Below are 27,402 nucleotides of genomic sequence, written 5' to 3' on the forward strand. Positions count from 1 at the left end.
ATTGTTGCAGTTTCTGGTATGATTTTTTTTTTTTAATTTAATTGGAAGCTTTGTTGCTTTGGTAAAAATAAAATTGTTTCTTTTTGTCGTGACAGAATAAATTACTGTTAATCACACCAGATTTGTCGGAGAACAGCAGCAACATGTGTAATTGATCCAGCTTTAAGAAATTATTACCTTTTAGCGGAAAATTCGTGCGGTACTCTCCGACGTTATAAAAGTCGTGGTGTTCCGTTCGGAGCAGGAGGCGGCTGTCTTCTCATTCGCGATATCGAAAATTACTAAAAAATGAACAGAATTTTTTTTTTCGGAGGAAGGTCGCGCGGAGAAAACAGACCGAAGTTACATGAAAGAAACCTAAGGGACCAACTAAATGGATTTGTACGAACATATAAACGGAACTGAAAGAACTTGGAATAAATACTATAGCGATGTCGTCACGACAGTCTCCTGTTCCGATAGAACACACGCTGGATCATAAGCTGCATAAATCTTTTAAACAGGAAAGATTATCACAAGTATAATTAATGAAAATAAGGTTGAGAGATTTTCTTTGAAATTAAATAAACTTAAAGGCTTCAAGTATTATATTATGAAACGGAAACTTACATTAACATGGCCACCCATTGTGGCGGTGGAGCGAATTTTCATGATACACATTCTCACTTGTTTGTGGCTACATATATTTTTAATCACTTAAACTCTTAAATTTAAAATAAAATGATGATATCAGTATGGAGCACAATACTTTTGCGTCCGACTCGCAACACATTCACAGAAGAACAGCTAGAGAGCGGCGCGGCTCCGTGCAGAAGTATAAATTGGCAATTGTTATTTTTAAACATAGGTGCATCGTTTTTTTTTCTGATCGATAGCAGCGTATAACAGTTTATAGCTATCGTGATATTCTGCGCTTTTCAGGAGCGCGGCAAAGATATCTGGCTCCAACATTCATTGGTATATGTTAAAAGTTCGCACATACTGACGCGAATACGGAAAAAAAACTTTTACATGTTAAAAATCGCAGTGATAAAGGCTGTAATGTCACAATGCCTCCCATGTGAGGCATGATGATTCCGGAAGGATCATCAGGACTCACATGTAGTTTCAAGACAGTACTGTGTTTTATCATCTGTTTACTTTCGCTCTAACATAAAACTGGAATGAGTTTGTCATCTAGTTATTTTATGCTTCCAGTACAGTTATGAAAACAAATAAAGTCTTTCAGTGTCTTTTGTGCACTTTGGCACTTCTCTCAGTTCATTGTAAGGTGTCCTTGCACTGTTATCTTAATTGCTGTTACTGTGAAACAAAATATGATAAAAAACAATCTTAAGTCTAACACACACAAAGATAAATGAATAATACTCTATATAGAAAACAAAACATGTCAGTAGACAAATATACACAGATACATTGAAATAATTACTTAAACAGTCCTCTAAAATTGTCTGTGACCTGTTTGGTCTCGTAATGTTTTTTTTTTTTTATCCGTTTCATTAGATTCTTTTAGAATGTCGTTAATCAGGACGTTTCACTTGACACTACACTGTACACTTTTATTTGTCACGCGCTCACTTAACCGGAGTCTGCAACGTCTATTCTCGTTCGGTGAGCGGCGTCGTCCGAGAGGTCACGACCCTGGATAGCGTCTTTTTGTGTTCGCTCGTGTTGCCTCTCTAGTGTCTCGCATCAAGCGTCATGTGGTTTACATGCAAATAAACAGAAAGAAACCTGTGTTAGGTTCGTGCTATAATGTAGATTTACAGGTAAAGGTTTTATAGGATTCTGGACAGGATTGATAACCTTCTCTTCCAGTTAACGTTTCAGTGCTCAGTAATGCCTTGTCTTTATTTAACTATCTATCGCAAAATATCCGACGTGACTGATTAAATGGAAATTAATTTGAAGCTAAGACTTCTCTTTTTACAGAATAAATAAAGTTCATAATTAAGTTTCACTGTGATAGCTTTAGCAATGTCTCTTGCGTAGTTGTGAGACGGAAAACATTCTAAGGTCAATGACACGCCTCCACAGCGCGCGCGTCTGTTGTGTTTCAAATGTTAATTGTTGAGTTCAACTGCAAGCAGCTCCACGCTGTTGCCGGTTACTAGTCCAGTGCAACACGCGCTCGTGTATGCTCGTATGAAGTTTAACATGTGTGACTCGCGCTCTGCTAAAATGAGAACACGCGGAAAACACACGTCTAGTGTCCTTTCTCCATCGTCGATCGGCGTATCGAAAACTTGGGTAGAAAATACCACCGTCTGTTTCGAGTATTTCACACGACAGTCCCTGCGACCTGCCATGCTGCTCACACACAGGTAAGTGAAGCCAACGTTTTACATATAGTTTGCAAAATGTTTTGCTGTGATCGCTGTCACTACCTGCACTTGCGTGTACACACGTCACTGCACACGTATTTTGTACACTTTATCACTCGCATTTTGTTTAGAACGTCTTAGGGTGTCTGCAAATTCACATCTCCCATCTCACATTGCGATTTCAAAGTTACTCACAGGTAAATACATTACAAGATTAAACAATGTCCATAAATTACATACATACATACATACATACATTTCTTAAGTTTGCTTACAGTCACAAAATTCTGTTAACCTTTTCAGTCACGCCACGCCGGATTAGCGTATTGAATACCACTACTTGTGCATCAAGGCACGATTATTTCGGTTATTCTCTCTCCCTTTTACAAAGGTAAAATTTTTCTTAAAACAAATCTTTTAAGCAGCTTGTTATTTCGTTTCTCTTCAAAATTTAGTGTCACTGTTTATGTAGAGCACAGATTGAACAAATTCTGTCTCTACTGGTCGAGCATAATCATGCATTTCTCTCCGGAAGATTCATGCTTCATAAAGTTACTGGCTGCAAGTACTACTCGCGGAATGTATTATAATCTCTCAACATTGCTACTCGCGATACGCGATTAGAACAAAACTTTCGCTAACGGATCTCTCCCACAAATTTCGTTTCCTCTTCAACCGTCTAAAGAGCACTCAGATGAGCCTGCCAAATTCTAATCCTCACCTTCTTTTTTTTTTTTTTGTATGGGATAGGATGGGGAAGTGGAAGAGGAGAGGATCAAATATGAACATAAATACACTATATACATATACAAATTGTAGCACAACTACACTAGGATATTTTTTTTTTTTTTTTTTTGTGGCCTTAGATGCATGACATGCGTCACGTGTGCCTTCAAGTGGCTATTCTTTAATCTAATATCAGATCTTAGTTTTATTATTATGTGAGTCATATCTGGTGACAGCTTTGTAGTTTCTCACGCTTCCTTCTGGGCGTTTGTCGGGCTTGGCTGTGAAATAACTAATTACTCTAGTGCATCTTACATGTTTAAAGAAGAAACGTTTACCATCAGGAATACTTCAGACTTGTCAGTACGACGTATATGTTTCCATGTAGAGGCACTCTCGACTACATGACCTAACAGCTGTTGTAAAACAGAATAAAGGAAATGATTTGTTGCTTAGCTATTAAATCTTTATGAGGCTTACTGTTCGTAGATGATACTTTGAATCTGAGATTGAATCTCCTGAAAACTATCAAATACTACGTGATACTCTGTCTCTCTGTTATTTACTGCTTTTGACAGTTCAAACACTTGGCTACACAAATCTGTTTAATTCTGAAGATCGCGCTAACAAAAGGTATAGTTCATGGCGGTGTTACAATAACGCACAGTCTACACGCAGTAGGCTGTACTCTGTACACTTAAAGACTAACATTCCATCTTGAGGGCTGAAAAAGAAATTGCTTAACCTAATATTTCACATACATATATATTCATTGGAGTTGGAAGGTGGCAATCTGCTACTTCCTTCCGTATCTCCTTTCACCAATAACGGCATTCCTCAATGCCAACAGCCAACTTGGACTGCTTACACCTATGACTAACTTAAAACTAACTGAGAATCTGTCCTCTCAAATGGAATGTGCTTTCTTTTTCGTACGCCATAATAAATCAAATCTTCAATTACCTCCATAGTTTTTCGCCAAAGTGTGAGTACTCGTATTGGTGTGTTTGAATACCGAAGTGTTTCACAGGTTAAACCTTAGGCTAATGTTCCTTTGCTGGTTACTTTGCCTCGTTATACTTCTTGAGATCCTGGTGGTGATACAATCCTTTAATTCTGCCAGATGCTGGATCCGCTATTAGATAACATCCTGTATGTGGTTTTCTAATTACTACAAATGGTCCGTCGTACAATAGCCTCCATTTCCGATTTCTTTTCAACAACTTCGATGGCTTAAAATGTGTCCGTAAAAGCACCTTTTCATTAATATCATATGTAAGAGCCTTAGATACTTTCTTGTCATAAGACTTCTTGCGTGGATTCGCCTGTACAGCTAAGGATACCAATGCTTGCCTAAGTTTTGCATCTAAATCTAATTCTGGTTCTACAATTTTAGGTATGGGATCTAACCATTCATTTCTTTCCCGATGACTCGTCATTAATTCCGCAGGTGTAAATCCAGTTGAGAAGTGTGGAAGATTGTTGACAATCTGCTCGAATGAAGATACAAAGTCAATCCAACGGGTTTGTCGATTAGGTATGTAGGTTCGAATGAATCTATTGAACTCTTTGAAGATACGTTCGGTGGGATTAGATTGCGGCCTGAAACGAGATATAAGTATTTGTTTGATGCCATGTCTGGCAAGAAAATTGCGCCATTGTCTGCCAGTGAAATTCGATGCATTATCTGATAGAATGGCCTCCGGCTTGCCAAATCGAGGAAAATAGTCTTGTTCGATTCGACGGATGATCGGAAGTGCACTGGATGATTTCACTGCATAAAGTCTGACATGTTTTGTGAAAAGATCCATCAATGCGACTAGGTATTTCACCCCTCCCCTCCCTTGCGGCAGGGGGCCGGCGAGATCAAGGGCCAGAACTTGATTTGGTCTCTCAGTAATAATTGGATTCAGAGGAATTAGGTTCGAATGGTTGAAGGGTTTTGCCTTCTGGCAGATAAGACATGTACTTAACAACTTGTGGATTCGATGGTGCAAGTTTGGTACATAGCAATAGGCAGAAATCTTTCGTTTGCATTTTTCAGGTCCATAATGACCCCAGGAAAGATGTGTGTACCAGATAAGGTGTTCAACGTATGCGTGTGGTATACACACACACCATCTACCAGAGAGGAGAGAAGTTCGATGGAATAAAACATCGTTGTGTAGTTTATAAAATTTGGACAAGTGGTGATCGGGTTTTGTTAGAAGAAGTTGTTTGACCTTACGCCATTTGGGATCTGTTTCTTGGAGTATGCGCATCTGCTTGCAGAGCTGAAGGAAATACTTTCTATGTAGTGGGTCTTTCATTAGAAGAATTCGGTAGTTAGACATCTGCTCGATAAGTTCACTGGACTCGGGAAGTCCTTGCGGCATGCGTGACAAAGCATCCGCGATAATGTTGTCTTTACCCTTGATGTATACTATTTCGAAATCATACTCTTGCAAGAAGAGACTCCATCGTGTAAGACGAGGATGAAGAAGTTTACACGAGAGCAAGAAACTAAGAGCTTGGTGATCAGAAAAGACTTTAATTTTCCGACCATGGATGTAGTAATTGAACCTTTTAAAGGACCATACAACGGCCAGAGCCTCCAACTCTGTCACCGAGTATGACCTCTCACATTCTGTGAGAACCCTACTTGCAAAGCTGATAACTCTAATCTCTTCTTTTCCATCAATTACTTCTATTTGAAACAAACAAGAACCAAGCCCCTGAAATGAAGCATCTGACGAAATACAGAATTCTTTATCCATGTCTGGATGGAACAAAATATTGCTGTTAAGAAGCGCTTGTTTAATGCGATCAAAATCTGCCTGACACTCTGGCGTCCAATGCCAGTGAGTATTTTTCTTTAGAAGATCATGCAATGCTTGACTGTTCATCGACTGGTCCGAAATAAACTTTCTGAAAAAGGAAGTCATTCCGAGGAAGCCTTTCAACTGGCGTTTAGAAGAGGGCACAGGAAAGTTTTTAATAGCTGCTAGTTTGTCTGGATCTGGGGTAATTCCCTGTGATGATACAAGATGTCCTAAAAATTTAATCTCACTTTTACCAAATTTAGACTTACGTAGATTAGCTGTTACTCCATAGTCAACAAACCTCTGGAAAACTTTGCTTATTATGTCTAAATGTTCTTCCCAAGATTTCGTAGCAATCAGTAAGTCATCAACATACACTGTTACTCGATCCAACAGTTCAGGTCCTAATACATGATCAAGTGCAGCTATGAATACACCTGAACTCACATTCAAACCAAATGGAACTACTTTGAATTGGTATGATCTACCTGCAAATATAAACGCTGTATATTTTCGAGACTGTGATGTCATCTTGACCTGCCAGTAGCTCGATCTCAAGTCTACCGATGTGAGGAATTTTACTCCATGAAACCTTTGTAATTGTTCATCCATAGCCTCAGGTCGAGTTCTTACTGGAATAATTATCTTATTTATGTTTCTTGCATCCAAAACTATACGTACACTACCATCCTGCTTCAAAACTGGCAATAACGGACTACTATAAGGTGAGTCTGACGGTTCAATGATCTCCCACTTAAGCATTTTACGTATTTCATTTTTCACAGCCTCGCGCCTTGCATACGGGACAGAGTACGTTGTCTTGCAAAAAGTAGAATGGGGAGCGACCTTCATGTCATATTCGTAGTCACGTATTACTCCAGGTTTCGAAGAAAAGACATGAAGATACCTCATAAGTAAGTGCAGTAAATCTTGCCTTTGTATGTAATCAAGTTCACTTGATTCGCTTACTTTATTCAAAATCTCTTCTCTAGTTAAATTTTTGTATTTTTGACTGGTAAGAACAGATACTCTAACAAAGGATATTACTGTATCCCGCTACTTCAGAATAACACTTCAACAATAAAACATAAACGACAGAAGAAAACGAAAATAACTTCAATTGCAAAGGAAATGTGCCATCTACACAGTGCTCATGCAAGCGTCTGCCAATTGAAAATGTGTCAAAGGCTTTAGCAAGACTATGCAGTGCTTCATAACAACAAATTGCCTCCAATGAGCGTGAAGTCGCAACTGTTTACATTCGATTTGTTTTAGCAGTTACGCGCGGGCTGATGCGCATGCGCAGTTTTAGTAGATTCTCCCCCTCCTGGCTACAGGAATGTGGCTGTTGGCTGTGCAAGCAGTCGCAGCAAGCAGCTAGATGCTACCGGGAAAAGGGGGCGCCAAATTCATGCTCTTGAGCAAGAAAAACTTTTCACAAAACGCCTAGTATCCAACTCTCGTTGGTCTCTAAGATTATTCATACGATTTTGAAACGCGTCCCTGTTGGTCTTTGAACATTTTTGAACACATTTTAAATTGATTTCTGAATGAGTCGTAAGTTGATTTTTGAATGTGTGCATAGTGTACGTGATGTGTCTGCCAGGAGAATCCTCGTCGCATCTAGAAATAAACTTTCCGCAGACAACCTTGGAGGGGGCTATACGAGCTGAACGGAATAAAGCCGAACGGATGGGTGCCAATCGCTGTCTGATTGTGTGGTTGATTGGGTTTGCGAATGATCAGCGTTGTCACAATTACTAGCGAAATCCGTAGATTCAGAGTACGAGAATGGAAGTAAACGACTGACAGGAATAAGAGATGAGAAATATTAGGTATTATCTTCTCGGTCTATCCAAGAAAACGAAATTTGGACAGAAAATTTTGACCAGATCGCTACACTAGTAAAAACCAGTAGTACAGTCCCCAGCTAGCAGCCGCGTAAGTTCTATTCTCGAAGTAACGCGGAAAACGTTCGAAACGTAATAACGTCTAACCGGAAAATAATCGCTGGATAAATAAACCTGTGATTCTGGCAGGGTCGGTGAAGTTAATCGGCGAACAAATTTTGACAGTGGCAGGAATAGCTACAGAATTGGTGATGACAAGATTGTTTGTTAGAACGAGGAAGGAGAACATACGGGGACATCACACAAATTATGAAAGAATAAGACGATTCCAAATTTATATAAAAATTTCGTAATACTACTTTTCGATCTCATGCTTTGAGAAGCTGGTGCGTATGAATGAAATGTCAAACTGTTTCCTAATATAAGGCTTTTTGCTTGTAGTAGGCCTAATAGGTATTTTATATTGTTACTTATTGGATGATATTCTGTCATCTTATAAAAGTGGCCATTTGTGCCAAAACAGTCGTTTATTTGGTGCGTTACAAAATTGCTGCCATATTAGAAAGGCGTATTTTGTTTTATCCAGCAGACAGTGACAAACTAGATGTAATCAGATCGAGAAACCACACCAGTATTGGGTATTATTTGTATTAACAGCTTTTTTAATATTAGATAACGACATTTTGATTTTTCATGTAGCAAAACGCTTGACGAACTTTGATGAGGTAATATTCTTTCACAGAAAGGAAAGCACGCCATGTAAAGCTGTAGCAAGATTAGAGAGAAAATTCTAGGAGCTAAGGTTTGAAGAAATGTGTAATTTCTTGCTTATCTCTTGTCAGTATTGGCTTTAAATATCCTATATTTAATTTTATGTCACACAAAACAGCAAATTATAAGCTATTAGGCAATAAAGCGAGTGACTGCGTGTGAGATCGCTCTCTAAGTTTTCATATATTTTTAGGTTCCAGATACATATTTTAACGGTTTTTGTGATAATATTTACTATATGTGACGTATTAGTGGTTTCTTCATTCACCTCTGCCTTTCTTCTGTTGTGACGTGATATTTGTGAGTGTTTCGTATCGAGCAACTTAACCTCTTGCCTGTGTTTACATTCCGCGCTGACCAGTTGCAGCTGTAGCGGCGCATCGAAAGCTAAGTACTAATTAATTGTTTGTGCATAGTGATTTATTTAGGAACTTTAGTAGTCTTCAACCGGTGTTCTTGGTGTTTTCTGGTGAAATAATTTCAGAAGAACCTTTTGGGAACTGTTTACAGCTCGTTACTGTGTGATTAGACGTTTGATTCTCTTTCTGTATTAGTCTTTTGTTATATTCACATTTGTTGTTTATTAATACTGTTAATAATAGTAGTTACTTCCCTTGTAGAGTAAGTTTGTGATTATTGTAGTCAGGTTTTTAGCATCTTCTTATTGTAGTAGCGGAACTTAGAAAAAGTAAAATTTTACCATGAGTGAGAAGTGTGGGCTTTGCCGTAGGTTCGTGAGTAGTGGATATCGGTGTGAGACTTGTTCGAAGTATTTTCACTGGGGGGAATGCAGTGGGGAAGCCAGTGGGCATTCTGGTGAGATCCTCTCCTGGAACTGCAGGTTATGTAGCAAGAGTAAATTGATAGAGGAGCAGGAGCGTAAGATCTGTGCCCTTCAGGTGCAGTTGAAAAACGCACAGGAGGAGCTAGATAGGATGAGGAGGGATAAGGGGGTTGGGGAATGGGAGCTGGCTGTTGGCAAGAGATCTGCTAGGAGAAGATGATTTTCAGATAGTTTTACTATTGGTGTTTACAATAGATATGACCAACTGTCAGAGTCTAGTGGAGAGGAATCTCTAGTAGCTGTAGATGTAGGAAGTATGCAGCAGACCTCAGTAGTTACTGTGCCTAGAACAGTTGCAAAGTCGAAGAGGAAGAAGAAGGTTCTGCTGTTAGGTAGTTCTCATGGCAGAGGTGTAGGCCAGCAGTTGCAGGAAGTGCTGGGAAGTGAGTACCAGGTCACCAGCATTGTGAAGCCTAATGCAGGGTTGGCTCAGGTGACTGTTAACATAGGGGGGTTATGTAGGGATTTTACTAAAGAGGATCAGGTAGTGATTGTGGGTGGGGCTGGTAATAGTATTGATAGGGATGGGGAGTATGACATAGATGGTGACCTGGAAAAGATAGCCACTCAGACTGGCAACACGAATGTGCATTTCGTGGAACTCTTTCAGCGTCACGATCGGCCTCATCTTAATACAGCCGTCAGGCGTAATAACATGAGACTTGGGGGTGCGCTGATGACAGAAAGCATGGGTCACATTTCAGTGGTGTCGGTGGAGTCTATCAGCAGGACGGGTTTCACTAGACACGGCCTGCACCTCAACAGGTATGGGAAGGGGAGGTTGGCAAAGCTTATAGGTGACAGCATAGGTGGGGTTGGTGGGATCACTCATGGGAAAATTCCTGCAGTAGTGGGTGTTAGAGCTGCACCTTTTTTAGATTGAAGTCAGCTGATAGGTATTCCTGCTTAAGGGAAGTCTCTCTAACAAGGGAATCACTTTTGACAAAGCTTAGGTATCCGAGTAATGAGGGAATTAGTATATTTCATCAAAATATACAAGGTATTAGAGATAAAGTTAGTGAACTGCTTATAGATGTTGACTCTGAAATTATTAGTATATCTGAACACTTCTTAAATAAGGAGAGAATTCAGAGGCTTCCTTTACCAGGATACAGGTTGGCTGGCAGCTTTTCGAGGAGCTCTTTGCGGTGTGGGGGAGTAGCCATGTATGTGAAAAACGGCATCGCATTTGAGTCAATTGATGTTTCAAAGTACTGCACTGAAAAGGTGTTTGAATGTTGTGCAGGTGTGGTTAAATTTAACGGAGTTAAACTTGTAACTGTTGTTATTTATAGATCCCCAGACTCGGATTTCACAGCATTTTTGCTAAAGCTAGAGGAGGTTCTTGGTTCACTTTAAAGGAAATACAAAAAGTTAGTTATATGTGGTGACTTCAATATTAATTGTATAAGTGATTGTGCAAGGAAGAGGATGCTGGTAGACCTCTTTAATTCATATAATCTTATGCAAACCGTATTCTTTCCAACGAGAGTGCAAGGGAACAGTAGAACAACCATAGACAACATTTTTGTTCATTCCTCATTACTAGAAGGGCATTCTGTTAGCAAAAAGGTGAATGGCCTTTCAGATCATGATGCGCAAATTTTAACTTTAAAAGATTTTTATGCTGCAACACGTGTTAAATATAGTCATCAGCTGTTCAGGAAAGCTGATCCGGTTGCTGTAGAGACCTTTGTAAACCTTATAAAGGAACAAGAGTGGCAAGATGTTTATAGCGCTGAGACAGTAAACGATAAATATAATGCTTTTCTCAAGACTTTTCTCATGCTCTTTGAAAGTTGCTTTCCGTTACAGCGTTTAAAACAGGGTACTAGCACAAACAGGCAGCCTGGGTGGCTGACTAGAGGGATAAGAATATCTTGTAGAACAAAGTGGCAATTATATCAAAACGTTAGAAACAGTCAAAATCTAAATGCAGCAGCCCACTACAAACAGTATTGTAAGGTGCTTAAAAATGTTATTAGGAAGGCAAAAAGTATGTGGTATGCAGATAGAATAGCTAAGTCTCAGGATAAAATTAAAACCATATGGTCAGTCGTAAAGGAAGTGGCTGGTCTGCAGAGACAGGTCGAGGATATAGAGTCAGTGCGTAGTGGGAATGTCCGTGTTACTGATAAGTCGCATATATGTACAGTATTTAATAATCACTTTCCGAATATAGCAGGTGAACTAAATAGAAACCTAATTCCAACCGGGAATCATATAGCGCTCTTAGAAAAAAGTGTTCCGAGACTGTTACCTGAAATGCTCCTCCATGATACTGACAAGAGGGAGATTGAGTTAATAATTAAATCACTAAAGACCAAGAACTCTCATGGATATGACGGGGTATCTAGCAGGATACTGAAGTATTGTTCTATGTATGTTAGCTCAGTACTTAGCCATATCTGTAACTTTTCCTTTAGGAGTGGTCGGTTTCCTGATCGATTAAAATACTCGGTAGTGAAGCCACTTTATAAAAAGGAGACATTGATAATGTTGACAATTTTAGACCTATTTCTATGCCATCGGTGTTTGCTAAAGTTATCGAGAAGGTTGTATATACAAAGTTACTGGAGCATTTAAATTCACATAATTTGCTGTCAAATGTTCAGTTTGGTTTTAGAAATGGTTTAACAACTGAAAATGCTATATTCTCTTTTCTCTGTGAGGTTTTGGACGGATTAAATAAAAGGTTGCGAACGCTAGGTGTTTTCTTTGATTTAACGAAGGCTTTTGACTGTGTTGACCACAAAATATTACTGCAGAAGTTGGACCATTATGGAGTAAGGGGAGTAGCTTACAATTGGTTCGCCTCTTACTTTAAGAACAGAAAGCAGAGGGTAATTCTCCGCAATATTGAGAGTGGTAATGATGTTCAGTCCCAATGGGGCACTGTTAAATGGGGCGTTCCCCAAGGGTCGGTGCTGGGGCCACTGCTGTTTCTTACTTATATAAATGATATGCCTTCTAGTATTACAGGTCATTCAAAAATATTTGTTTGCTGATGACACCAGCTTGATAGTGAAGGATCTTGTGTGTAATATTGAAACAGTAACAAATAATGTAGTTCATGAAATAAGTTCGTGGCTTGTGGAAAATAATTTGATGCTAAATCACAGTAAGACTCAGTTTTTACAGTTTCTAACTCACAATTCAACAAGAACCAATGTTTTGATCAGACAGAATGGGCATATTATAAGCGAGACTGAACAGTTCAAATTCCTAGGCGTTCGGATAGATAGTAAGCTGTTGTGGAAAGCCCATGTCCAGGATCTTGTTCAGATGCTAAATGCTGCTTTATTTACCACTAGAACAGTATCTGAAATAAGTGACACTTCAACACGAAAAGTAGTGTACTTCGCATATTTTCATACGCGTATGTCGTATGGTATTATTTTTTGGGGTAATTCTTCTGATTCAAAAAGGGTATTTTTGGCTCAAAAACGGGCTGTTCGAGCTATATGTGGTGTAAGTTCGAGAACCTCTTGTCGACCCCTATTCAAAAATCTGGGAATTCTGACATTGCCCTCACAGTATATATTTTCTTTAATGTCGTTTGTTGTTAGCAATATTAGCCTATTCCCAAGAGTTAGCAGCTTTCACTCAGTTAATACTAGGCAGAAATCAAATCTGCATGTAGAATGCACTTCCTTGACTCTTGTGCAGAAAGGAGTGCAGTATTCTGCTGCATCCATTTTCAATAAGCTACCACAAGAACTCAAAAATCTTAGCAGTAGCCCAAACTCTTTTAAGTCTAAACTGAAGAGTTTCCTCATGGCCCACTCCTTCTATTCTGTCGAGGAGCTCCTGGAAGACCTAAAAAATTAAGCAAATTCCAGTGTTACATTGTTGATAGTCTTCATTTAAACTTATGACTTGTCACCTGAATGTTTTTTTTTCTATATGTCATTTTATCTGTTTCTAATATCGTGTTATAATTTCATGTATTGACTCGTTCGATGACCATGGAGATTTCTCCTTAATTTGGTCCCACGGAACAATAAATAAATAAATAAATAAATAAAAAATAAACCGTTCAGATTTTCTGAAGAGTCCTTGTTTTCTCGATTACAAATAATCCCATCCGCCATTAATTGTGAGATTTTTTTAAGGAGGGGCAGGCTGTCAAACTGGCCGACTGGGAGCAGGAGAGGCACCAGAGGACATTTAAATTTCCGCTCTTCTGAATGTAGTTTGGACGTGCGGTAGAAAAAGGCTTTCTGAATAGGCGTGGCACTGCACTTTGGCATACTTAAGACCAAATAATGTCTTACATTTCCTCGAATACTTATGTTTTATGTTTCAGACTTTTCAGAAAGATGTGCGCTACAAGATGAACATATTTTGAAAATTCGATTTTTCTTTTAACTATTGACCCGGTTCGCAGGTATCGTAGATCCGGGGCTGATGAGCAGAGCGGTCTGAGCTACAGTGGGTAGTCTCCACGTGACCCGTGTTTACATTCAGTGATTTTGCTGTTTCCCCTTCGTTTACTCTCACGTCAAATGAAAACAAAACGGATATCTGTGACCGGGAGCTGTCAAGTGAATTAAAACACATTCACATAATTACGGGAGGCTCAAATGTCATTAGTTTCAGATTTTATTTTATTTCTACCTTTCTGACAGTCAAACATTAATCACCTTGCGGAACAATGAAGTTATTTTTGTGTGTTTGCTAAAGAAATTGGGCTTTTGTTAACTTTTCCCACAGAGGCAGTCAATGTATTTGAAACGAAATTTTTAATTGCACAGTACTGGCTCGTTTCAACTATTCGCTGCATTTCAAGTGCACGTTTTCATTTTCTAGCACGAATGCCATTATGCCATAATAAAGACCCAAAAATGATACAATACAGTACTGGTGCTCCAAGAAAATTTACACCCCGAAAACCACAATGAAAAGCTTAATATCAGGTCGAGGTCTATTTCATTGGGAATCTGGACATACGAATGTGCTCTTTAAGTATGCACTTTAAATGTGCATATTTTAATATGGTTCACGAAATTCCGATGCTCTTGCAGTATCCTGTTTCTTTTATGACATAACGTATGATCCTTCAGCGTTTTACACGTACGCACATACAGGGGCTTCCTACGTCATGATAGCTATCCAAGCGCCTGTCATCTGCGCTCTCTGGCAACTGCTGAAACGAACCTATTTCTAGCAGGTCGCGGGAAAATATTGCGAATGGTGGCTTGAAAAGCGTTACTTTCAAAGTAAATATCCTTTTGCGCAAGTTGAGCTATGTGCAAGAATGTACCATGAATCAATTACGGAGCGTTTGACTCTCATTTAAAAATCAACTCTTTGATGACGAGCCAGTCAGAAGAATTTTGAACCCTGAAGATAAGAAATTTATGTCATTAAAAATTTTACTGGCACATTTGTGTGATACATCGTAAAGTGTAACACGTGCAAAAAAGGTCAACAGTATATGCGAAAGCTTAGCTTCTCTTGCAGCTTGAGACCAATATTATATGTGGAAGCTTTGCTTTTCTTGTAGCAACACTATGTATATTAATTTAAACTATTAACTTTCCCTGTCTGTGTGTTCGTGCTACTTAAGTGATGTTGCTCTTGGCTGACTACATCTCGTGTCCTCTGGTCTGAATATCTGCTGTCATCGGCTGGCGAGATCTCAATGATTCGGAAAGTAAAATGCGGTGTTTGGTGGAATTACAATGTGTGCTGTCGTAATACGAAAGTACGCAGCGTACATGTTGCTGAACATCAAAGATATTTCCAAAACGTCCCTTTTTCCCTCACTTTCGTTTTCTAAAGTGTCGGGAAATTGTATGCCCATGTATAAAACTATAACCATTGAAACGATTGATAGGGGAAAACATACTGTCACCCAGGAGAAAGTGTATTTTTAACCGGGAAATTCGGGAAAAATCCGGTAATTTTTTTTTTCCTTGTGCACGTATACACACTGATTAAATTCGTTTTGAAGACAAATAACGTTTAGTGCGTAGCCTCGCCTTGAAATGAAAAGTAGTTTCATTAAAAGGGATAAAAAGTAGCACGATGGTCGGGTTAGGAACTACAGAGCGGTCACACACACACACATCAGCGGGTGGGTGCAGGTTGCCTTCCTAGTCTACATGTGTGTATTGTGTGTGATGGTGGCTTGATGAGCTTAGTGTTCAATTAATGTGCTTCAAAACTTTGGACACGACGAAGAAATTCAGTTGACTACATTGCAATAGATTCTGGGAAAAGATTGAAGAAAATATTCGTGATGCAGGAGCAGAGAGATAAACGTCTCAATAATTTTCCCAGCATTTTCGGTACGATAATACAGTATTGTTTTGAGGAGAAAATCTGCAGTTAGGTCGAGTTCCCATACCGCCTTTCAGCTTCCAAAGTGTTGGGCAGTTTCATCGATTCTCGCGTTACGTTGGCAGCGTGGAGACTCGGCTACAGCCGGGGGACTTGACACACCTACGGTGCGACGTTTCCGTGATTGATTTCCTAGGAAAATTAGCCTCGTAGACTTGTGTGTGCTCCGATGTAAATTTTCACGAGTGTGCAATGTGTCGATGTTTACACTTACTCGCTGCTCTTTTGCTCTACGGAGAGGACGAAATCCGCCCACGCAAGCTCACTGGCAGGCTTCAACTCCGAATCAGCATTACTCGAAAACAAATGGTACCTGGCGTCCATCCTGTAGCGGAAAGCAGGACAAGTAATATTCTCTGACATTCTGTGTTTTTATCTTTAACGTTTCAATAAAATGGTAACGAAATAGAAATTTGTCACTCTACATTTCGTTCTAAAATGGCATTTGTCGTGAGGTTGCAATACTGCTAGGAAATACCACGTTTCTTACCACCACCCCCCCCCCCCCCAACCCCTCCTCCTCACGATTTTTTTTTTGTACGGTAAACTACTGAGAGATGTTGAATTTTACTGTCGCTTCTCAGTAATGCGGTAGCAGGGTGTATACACAACCGGGAAATGCGGGAAAAACCCGGGAATTTTTTCATCCGGGAGAAAACCGGGAAAACCCGGGAACCTTTCGGAATCACGGGAATTTATCATTGTTTTAGCTTTCAGTTAAATTTTTGTAATTTTGACTGCAGAATTGATTCTCTAGCAAAGAATGTTGTTGTATCCTGCTACTGGAGAATGATACTGCAGCAAGAAAATATAAACGAGGGGAAAAAAAATAAAACTTTAGTGGCAAAGGAAGTGTGCAATTTACAACAACAAAACAGCGTGCACGCACAAGCGTCTGCAAATAGCAGAAACATGTCAAAGGCCGCAGGGGGCAGCCTGTACTTCTTCGTAACAATAAACTGCTTGCTATGAGGATGACGTCACAACTGTTCACGTTAGGTTCGTTTGACCAGTTGCCGGCAGGCTAATGCGCATGCGCATTTGACTCTCGTATGGCGCAGCACCTTCTCCCGCTACATGAAGTTTGGCTGTTAGCTGTACCGGCAGTAGCAGCAAGCAGCCAGATGCAAACGAGAAACATTTTTCTCCCGCGCCGCAGCTGCCAGATTCCCGCTTGCACAGAGTTGTCTTGAGTTGCAGTGGGGAGGGGGTTAACCTCCACGTGACGCGTGTTTACGTTAAGTGATTTCGCTGCTTCTCTTCGTGTACAGCTCCCACGTCAAATGAAAACAAAACGGATTTCTGTGGCCGGGAGCTATCAAGTGAATTAAAATAGATTCACATAATCATGTGAGGGCAAAAATATATTATTAATTTCAGTTTTCTGATTTTATTTTATTTCCAAGTTTGTAGCAGTCGAGCGTTAATCGCCTTGCAGAACAGTGAAGTTAATTTCGCAAGTTTGCTAAAGAAGTTTGCCCGTATTAATCTTTCCGCTGAGGCAGTCATTTTATTTGAAACGAAGTGTTTCATTCTACAGTATTGCCTAGTTCCAACTGTTCGCTGAATTTCAAGTGCACGTTACCTTCTTCTGCCATATATGGCATTATGCCGTAATGAACCAAAAATGGGATCGCAGAGTACTGGTACTCCAAGAAAATTTACATCCTAAAAACCACACTGAAAAGCTTAATATCAGATAGGACCTACTTCTTTGTGAATCTGGAAAAAACCAGTTAGCACTCAAGCCGAATTATGCATTTTAGTATGGTTTACGAAAATCCGATGCTCTTTGGAGTACCCCCTGATGCCCTGTTTCTTTTATGCTGCAATGTAAGCTCTGTTAGTGCTTTATACACACGAACATGCGGGCTTCCTACACCATTGCAGTTGCACACGCACAATAATGCCTGTTTTCCTGGCGCTCTCTGGCAACTGGTAAATCGAACCTATTTCTAACAATCTCCGGGTAGTGTTGCGAACGGTGGTTAGAAAACTTACTTTCAAAGTAAATTTCTTTTTACGCAAGATGAATTATGTTACGTGTGAGAAAGTGGGATGGATATCTAAATCACAGAGCGTTGGAAACTGAACAGTTTGAGGACCAGGCACTTACAAGAATTTTGAGCCGAGACATTTATGTCAGAATTTTAAATTTACTGGCACATTTGTGTGATGTGTCTTAAAGTATAACACACGCAAAAAAAGATCAATATTACATTTGAAAGCTTAGCTTCTGTTGTTGTTGTTGCTGTGGTCTTCAGTCCTGAGACTGGTTTGATGCAGCTCTCCATGCTACTCTATCCTGTGCAAGCTTCTTCATCTCCCAGTACCTACTGCAACCTACATCCTTCTGAATCTGCTTAGTGTATTCATCTCTTGGTCTCCCTCTACGATTTTTACCCTCCACGCTGCCCTCCAATGCTAAATTTGTGATCCCTTGATGCCTCAAAACATGTCCTACCAACCGATCCCTTCTTCTAGTCAAGTTGTGCCACAAGCTTCTCTTCTCCCCAATCCTATTCAGTACCTCATTAGTTACGTGATCTACCCACCCTATTTTCAGCATTCTTCTGTAGCACCACATTTCGAAAGCTTCTATTCTCTTCTTGTCCAAACTAGTTATCGTCCATGTTTCACTTCCATACATGGCTACACTCCATACAAATACTTTCAGAAATGACTTCCTGACACTTAAATCTATACACGACGTTAAAAAATTTCTCTTCTTCAGAAACGATTTCCTTGCCATTGCTAGTCTACATTTTATATCCTCTCTACTTCGACCATTATCTGTTATTTTACTCCCTAAATAGCAAAACGCCTTTACTACTTTAAGTGTCTCATTTCCTAATCTAATTCCCTCAGCATCACCCGATTTAATTTGACTACAGTCCATTATCCTCGTTTTGCTTTTGTTGATGTTCATCTTATATCCTCCTTTCAAGACACTGTCCATTCCGTTCAACTGCTCTTCCAAATCCTTTGCTGTCTCTGACAGAATTACAAAGTCATCGGCGAACCTCAAGGTTTTTACTTCTTCTCCATGAATTTTAATACCTACTCCGAATTTTTCTTTTGTTTCCTTTACTGCTTGCTCAATATACAGATTGAATAACATCGGGGAGAGGCTACAACCCTGTCTCACTCCTTTCCCAACCACTGCTTCCCTTTCATGCCCCTCGACTCTTATAACTGCCATCTGGTTTCTGTACAAATTGTAAATAGCCTTTCGCTCCCTGTATTTTACCCCTGCCACCTTCAGAATTTGAAAGAGAGTATTCCAGTTAACATTGTCAAAAGCTTTCTCTAAGTCTACAAATGCTAGAAACGTAGGTTTGCCTTTCCTTAATCTTTCTTCTAAGATAAGTCGTAAGGTTAGTATTGCCTCATGTGTTCCAACATTTCTACGGAGTCCAAACTGATCTTCCCCGAGGTCCGCTTCTACCAGTTTTTCCATTCGTCTGTAATGAAATCACGTTAGTATTTTGCAGCTGTGACTTATTAAACTGATGGTTCGGTAATTTTCACATCTGTCAACACCTGCTTTCTTTGGGATTGGAATTATTATATTCTTCTTGAAGTCTGAGGGTATTTCGCCTGTCTCATACATCTTGCTCACCAGATGGTAGAGTTTTGTCATGACTGGCTCTCCCAAGGCCGTCAGTAGATCTAATGGAATGTTGTCTACTCCCGGGGCCTTGTTTCGACTCAGGTCTTTCAGTGCTCTGTCAAACTCTTCACGCAGTATCCTATCTCCCATTTCGTCATCATCTACATCCTCTTCCATTTCCATAATATTGTCCTCAAGTACATCGCCCTTGTATAAACCCTCTATATACTCCCTCCACCTTTCTGCCTTCCCTTCTTTGCTTAGAACTGGGTTGCCATCTGAGCTCTTGATATTCATACAAGTGGTTCTCTTCTCTCCAAAGGTCTCTTTAATTTTCCTGTAGGCAGTATCTATCTTACCCCTAGTGAGACAAGCCTCTACATCCTTACATTTGTCCTCTAGCCATCCCTGCTTAGCCATTTTGCACTTCCTGTCGATCTCATTTTTGAGACGTTTGTATTCCTTTTTGCCTGCTTCATTTACTGCATTTTTATATTTTCTCCTTTCATCAATTAAATTCAATATTTCTTCTGTTACCCAAGGCTTTCTATTAGCCCTCGTCTTTTTACCTACTTGATCCTCTGCTGCCTTCACTACTTCATCCCTCAGAGCTACCCATTCTTCTTCTACTGTATTTCTTTCGCCCATTCCTGTCAATTGTTCCCTTATACTCTCCCTGAAACTCTCTACAACCTCTGGTTCTTTCAGTTTATCCAGATCCCATCTCCTTAAATTCCCACCTTTTTGCAGTTTCTTCAGTTTCAATCTGCAGTTCATAACCAATAGATTGTGGTCAGAATCCACATCTGCCCCTGGAAATGTCTTACAATTTAAAACCTGGTTCCTAAATCTCTGTCTTACCATTATATAATCTATCTGATACCTCTTAGTATCTCCAGGATTCTTCCAGGTATACAACCTTCTTTTATGATTCTTGAACCAAGTGTTAGCTATGATTAAGTCATGCTCTGTGCAAAATTCTACAAGGCGGCTTCCTCTTTTATTTCTTCCCCTCAATCCATATTCACCTACTACGTTTCCTTCTCTCCCTTTTCCTGCTGACGAATTCCAGTCACCCATGACTATTAAATTTTCGTCTCCCTTCACTACCTGAATAATTTCTCTTATCTCGTCATACATTTCATCTATTTCTTCATCATCTGCAGAGCTAGTTGGCATATAAACTTGTACTACTGTAGTAGGCATGGGCTTTGTGTCTATCTTGGCCACAATAATGCGTTCACTATGCTGTTTGTAGTAGCTAACGCGCACTCCTATTTTCTTATTCATTATTAAACCTACTCCTGCATTACCCCTATTTGATTTTGTATTTATAACCCTGTAATCACCTGACCAAAAGTCTTGTTCCTCCTGCCACCGAACTTCACTAATTCCCACTATATCTAACTTTAACCTATCCATTTCCCTTTTCAAATTTTCTAACCTACCTGCCCGATTAAGTGATCTGACATTCCACGCTCCGATCCGTAGAACGCCGGTTTTCTTTCTCCTGATAACGACGTCCTCTTGAGTAGTCCCCGCCCGGAGATGCGAATGGGGGACTATTTTACCTCCGGAATATTTTACCCAAGAGGACGCCATCATCATTTAATCATACAGTAGAGCTGCATGTCCTCGGGAAAAATTACGGCCGTAGTTTCCCCTTGCTTTCAGCCGTTCGCAGTACCAGCACAGCAAGGCCGTTTTGGTTAATGTTACAAGGCCAGATCAGTCAATCATCCAGACTGTTGCCCCTGCAACTACTGAAAAGGCTGCTGCCCCTCTTCAGGAACCACATGTTTGTCTGGCCTCTCAACAGATACCCCTCCCTTGTGGTTGCACCTACGGTACGGCCATCTGTATCGCTGAGGCACGCAAGCCTCCCCACCAACGGCAAGGTCCATGGTTCAAGGGGGGCTTCTGTTGTAGCGTGTTAATCTCAGAGACCAAAATTATATGTGAAAGCTTAGCTTTTTTTGTAGATATACGGTACTTTGTACATTAATGTAAACCTTTAACTTTTCCTCTTGCGTGTTCGCGCTATCTAACCAGTGACCTTGCTATTGGCTGACTATAACACGTGTCCTATGCTCTGAATAGCTGCTGTCATCGGCTGGCGAGATCTCGTGGCTTGAGACATGACTCGCTTACAAAAGGACATCGCAACCTCGGTTTCAACGCTCCGCAAACTAACGCCCTGTTTGGCGCAATTCGAATTTATACTTTCGTAATACGAAAATATGCAGCGTATATGTTGCTGCAAATCAAAGGTCTTTCCAAAACTTCTCTCTTTTTTTTTTATTAAAAGTCTCCTAAAATTCTCTGCCCCGTCTTTTCTTTTTTTTCCCGGGAAGTTCTGCGCGATTGTATAAAACGTTAACCATTCAAAGGATAGATAAGTTTTGCAGTTCCGAGGGAAAATCTACGGAAAACCTACTGTCACTTAGCACAGAAAAAGTGTATTTCCGCCAGGGTAAAGCATATTTTTTAAACGGGATATCCGGGAGAAATCCAGGAATAATCCGGGAATTTTTTTTCCTTGTCCCCGTATACACCCTGGGTAGTCTTGAAAAATAAATTCGCCGCGAAACGCGCCGTGCTGCTGCACTGGAGTATTACGGTGTTGTTGCACATTAAAGCGCTTCTCTGCACTAACTTGACGCAGTTTACAAAATAATATTTTCCCCATCAGTACTAAAGAACTTCTCTCCAAATTCTCGAACACATCCTCACAACTTCACGCTGTCGGAGCACTTTGCTTTAGGCATGTTGAGAACAAGGCGAAGGCCGCAATGCAAACTGCTTACTGGGAACACCTGTGCGACTGCGATGATAATTACGGCAGACGCCGCCATTGTTGGCTCTGAGAGCGTGTTGTCGACTCTGCGTAACAATGTTTCATGTTCGCGAAACGACTGTTGTGGTACACACATTTTCTGCTACAGTCGTGAGAAATAAAGCTGTGTACTGATTTGTCTGTTGATCTTTTATAATAGTACGTTAAATATCGTCTCGTGAGCAAATTACCAGAAAAACAGAATATGCATTTTTGGTCAAAGGTGACGTAAATATGACCTAGTATATTAAAAGTTAGCCGCAAATTTGTTGAAATATGACTTTATGTGCACCATCAAAGTAAATTTTTCGACACTAAAATGCCTAGATTTGTGTATAAATTGTTCTAAATTCACCCTATAGTTCAGAAAAAATAGGACTTGTCATTAAAATCCTGGCCCTACTTACGAATATGCACTGCAATGCTGTGAAAGCAGACAGCATGTAAATACAGGTGTGTGTTTTGATTGTCAAGCCACCATACAAACAAAGAAACTTGGCACTCGATGGGTTGTGGTAGTGGTGTATTCAGTTGTGCAGGGGCTGGTGTCCTTGAAGGAACAAGCTCCGCTAATCGACCACAACGTGGCCAACCGACATACGAGTGATGTTTGTGCTTCTGCAGAAGCAGAAGTGACGCAGGGCATTAGCACTGCGTCAGTGCTTTGTATTTTCGAATCACTACACACATTAGCATGTACAACTGAAAACACTTGTCGCTAGCACGGTAGCTTAGCGTGTTCGGTCAGAAGGCCGGTGGCTCTCTGTAATAAAGTAAAAACAACCTGAGTAAAGGAGTCGACGATCAACTTGAACCAGACCAAAACGCAATGAACACCGCCGAACAAAAATAAAGAAACGAAAAAAAGTGGCGAGCGTACCGGATTACCGCCCCACAGGCCTGGGTTCGATTCCCTATCTCATGACTGATGTTTTTAGTAGCGTCCAGCAGAGACAGTTCTCTCTCTCTCTCTCTCTCTCTCTCTCTCTCTCTCTCTCTCTGCAACTGGGATAAACAAGACCGTTAGCCACTATGAGTATTTAAAGTGGGAAAACGTATCGTCCCTGTAGCTAACCTAAGGACATCGCACACATCCATGCCCGAGGCAGCATTCGAACCTGAGACCGTAGCAGCAGCAGTGCGGTACCGGACTGAAGCATCTAGAACCATTCGGCCACGGCGGCCGGCTGTATCGTCCCTGTTCCCGATACCTGTAGTGGTGGCTAAAGGAAAGAACACCGAGGCGACGAGGTCGAAAGAACTCCGTGAGCGAGACGGCTCCACGAAATCACTGAAACTTAGTCCTGTCATCATCACCACGTCTGTGGCTGGTCGCTTCCTGAGGTGGCGTCAGATGAAAACAGAAATTGCAAGTGTTCCAGCAGCGACTAAATTGGCCGTCAGTTTTCTGGTTCCCCTAATAGACTGGCAGCTAAACCTCAGCTGCCTTTCTGCTTTTGTTCCGACCGCGGTCGGCATCTGGATCCGTCAAGTCTAGCCGGGGAGTCACTAAACACGAATAAGAATCATATTTTGCATCCGCAACCAAAACATGGCTAGCAGGCACGGTGAATAATCAATCATAAACAATCGTTCTTGTTTAACCGTATCTCAAAAGGCTAGTAACGCTAAACACTTCCAACCCAAAGTTACACAGCCACATAATACCACAACTTCATTAAAAGAAACAAAGATCTTAAAGCTTAGTAAAACTGAACTTCCCACATAAAGGGCCAACCAATGTTGCAAAACTCGCACACAGGAAAAATAACAAGTTGTACATACACAAATGATTAACACAAGTGTTGAACAAGAATGGCTAGTAACAACTAGTAAAATGACTTACAGAAACGCTAATATTGACAAAGTGGCCTCACTCAACGTTAAGGCCCACAGCGGTATTTGGAAGCAGTAACGCTGCGGCAGGCAGGCAGTCTGAGCCTTCACTCCCCACGGCTTCTGCAAGGGCCCACTAGCAGGCGGTCTATATCTATATATATATAGCCCGACCGGCCTCGCATTGAGCGGTCCTGACGAGAATCCAAAACCCCACCGACGCCACGAAACGAGCAGACATAACAAATGGCCTCCAGCACAAATAGACTGAAACGAAAACAAGGTCAAATCATAGCCACACTCGAATATATAACAAGCTTGCCCCCAAGTTCTTGTGGAGGAATACTCTGAAGTACCCGTCTCCCACTAAATTAGCTGGAAACCTTGCCTTGAGGCACTTTCAACATCAAATAAACATACGAAATGCTGCCGTGACTAACGATTAAACCATTAACTGTACGGCTGCCGGGCGCCTACACAACGGCAACCAGTCCCCAAGCGGCCAGTATGTCCTAAAACAGCCGGCCAGGGTGGCCGAGCGGTTCTAGGCGCTTCAGTCTGGAACCGCGCGACCGCTACGGTCGCAGGTTAGAATCCTGCCTCTGGCATGGATGTGTGTGATGTCCTTAGGTTAGGTTTAAGTAGTTCTAGGTTCTAGGGGACTGATGACCTCATATGTTGTCCCATAGTGCTCTTAGCCATTGGAACCATTTGTCCTAAAACAGGTTAAAAGTTGCATGAAAACCACTTAAAAGACACACTCCACAGATAAAAGAGATGAGGAACATCAGCCTCCTTAAAACAGCCACTGTGGAACCAAGTTGAGAACCATCTCCGGCAGCTACCCATGCCACAATAAGTTTCAACAACCGCCCTAGTTAAAGGCAGAATAACTTGGAGCTTGCAAGTTACGAGCTGGGAAGCTGTTCAGCGTGAGACGACGAATCCACAAAAACTCCGCACGTCGAGGCGCCCAGGGATCGCCACCGTACATTCGGCGCGACAAAAGACGAGCCGTCGCCACACGGACCGTGCTGACGAACTTGAACGTTGAGCGTGCCAAGTTCAACGTGCTGCTGAAGGCTCAGGAACGATGCGACTTGTGCATACGGTACGTGGGCCCCAACGTGGTATATGCGATAGCAACGCACTCCAGCGGCAGTCGAGGGATGTTTCTAGTTCGTAAATCACACTGTTTACTCGTTGGGCGCGCGTAAAATTCGCACGTTAGCTCTATTAAAACGCACGTTTCCTCCATCGTCCACGAAAAGGGAAGTACGATGTCCAATCAATAAGGACACAGGCTTACGAAAGTTGCATTACAAACAGTGCGGTACAAATTTGGAATACTTCTCCGCATAAGATAAACATTACCACATTTTAGTGCAACCCCAAGATGAGTCTTACTTAATCACCGTTCCTACGCAGTAGCAGAATCTTTCCAACATGTGAATTACAAAGCGTAAAAGAAAAAGGAGCAAAATAGCTTTACACAAGTAGCGCAAGCTGTCTTGTAGATTAAGCCAATTGAACAGTCACCCCTCAGAAAAAGGTGAACTTATATTTACATAACATCAAATATTATAGTATATACTTATATGAAACTAATAATAAAGTATCAGAACCTAATAAAAACGCGAATGTTTGGAAATAAAATTTAGAAATGTCAAGACGCGGCCCAACCGACAAACAATACTAGACAATGACGCTGCTCGTTGCACTAGACCAACAACAGATCCATAGTAGGCAATGATAGTATGTTACTCCTTGCAGGAAACCTTATCGTAGATATGTTACTAATTAAAATTTAATTAGAACAAATTTAACCAAGAATAACGCGTTCTGGGTGGGTCTTTAGTGTGTCGCTGCCTTCAAATAGCCTACTCTCATAATACGGGAGTTACAACAATTGTTTTGCCACGAATATGTTTCTCATTATTTTATTGCAACGAACCACACAGTCAACAACGGGTTTTCCAGTGATTCTCAATTTGCTGGTGCTCACAAACGGCAGCATATATACATGTAAGCTTGAAATGAATGCCAATATGGCGCCTCACAACTCTCTAATGAATGGACACGGCGTGCGTGTGACGTAGGTGGCGTTGTGACATCTCATTGGTCAACGCTCAGAATATCTGACGTGCCAGATACTGCTCTGCACGCTCGGAAAGACTCCAGAACGTGCTATTCCACGCTATGACGTCAGAAACTCGGCACGCCCAACGTTGGGATTCACGGTCCGTGTGGCGACGGGTTTAGGGACGCCGGCTGGCTTTCAACGCGAGCTGGCTCGACCAGCGCCGACCGGAGACTCTTCCGTCACACGGGGTATCGATATAGGCGATGGAAGGACTCCACGGCTCACAAACAGTAGATGGGTAGGATTGACAGCAGCGAGAGGAGGCGTGAAGTGCGGCAGTCTCTGGGAAACGTTGTGCAGATGGCCTCGGACTGCAACGGACACACCGTGTGTCGTCGTCGTTTCTGTTCCCCTAGCGCTGTGATTTGATCGGGATCGCCACAAAATCGTCGTCGTTCGTCGCCCTCTTCATTTTTCTTGTCGATTGTGATTACGTGAATTGAATCGTTGTGATTACGATGATGCTTCACAAAGAATGGAAAAATACTTTAAAGAAAACTAGTGCAGTATTTTTTAATGAAATATACCAAACACTTTTCCAATTAATGAAAAATGACTTAGTCTTTCAAAAGGAAATTAAAGAACCGGCCCACTCCCTGCGCGGGTACTACAGGTCCCATAATACAAAAACATAGGGCTAATAAAAGTTCAATTTATTTTTATTACAAATTACGTAATTTCTTGTTTAACATAAATTCTGGATTGATTCCTTTATCAAAAATACTCGGTGTTAACGATGAATAAAAACAAAATCTGTAAACTGTTTTCAGGGAACTGTCCGATAACTCATTCAAGAAAATCGTGTGAGAAACTTGGATAAATTCGAATAAATATCTACTTATTTACAAACTGACGATGAAATGGCACTTCGGTAAAGCTAATGTAAAGTATGACGGCCCACATCCTTCACAATAAAGGTGTTTGTTCTTCCCTACTTTCAAACATCTGAACACTGAAGACGGCTAGTTGACTGGAACTGCTATGTGCAGATTCGTCGAATTCGTGTCGGTTAATGACGACGAATCTAAAATGAAATTCATAAATTGCGACTTAAAGGCTCGAATGAGCAGCAGTGAGTGTGGGACGTGAGGAGAGTCGGCGACGCCTTGGAGGGCAGCGGTGTCCAGCCTGGAGTCCAGCAGGACGAGGAGGGAGGGAGGGACTCGTCCAGCGGGCCACCCTCTGTGTACGGGGGCGTCTGACGAGTCTGCTAAACTCCGACGAAAGAGCGCAACATTTTTTGTTGCGCTTTCGTAAGTGTGATTATTCCGAAGATTGCGTGAAGAATTTCAACGGTGCACATCGTACAG

General features: G+C 41.1%; 1 protein-coding gene across 2 annotated transcripts in view; it reads left to right on the top strand.

Moving 5' to 3' along the window:
• Positions 1–27,402, top strand: part of LOC126213041 (poly [ADP-ribose] polymerase tankyrase-1-like) — an 881,088-nt gene that overhangs the window by 653,622 nt on the left and 200,064 nt on the right. The window lies entirely within an intron of this gene.

Source organism: Schistocerca nitens, chromosome 11 (genome assembly GCF_023898315.1).
Source record: "Schistocerca nitens isolate TAMUIC-IGC-003100 chromosome 11, iqSchNite1.1, whole genome shotgun sequence".
Taxonomy (NCBI): domain Eukaryota; kingdom Metazoa; phylum Arthropoda; class Insecta; order Orthoptera; family Acrididae; genus Schistocerca; species Schistocerca nitens.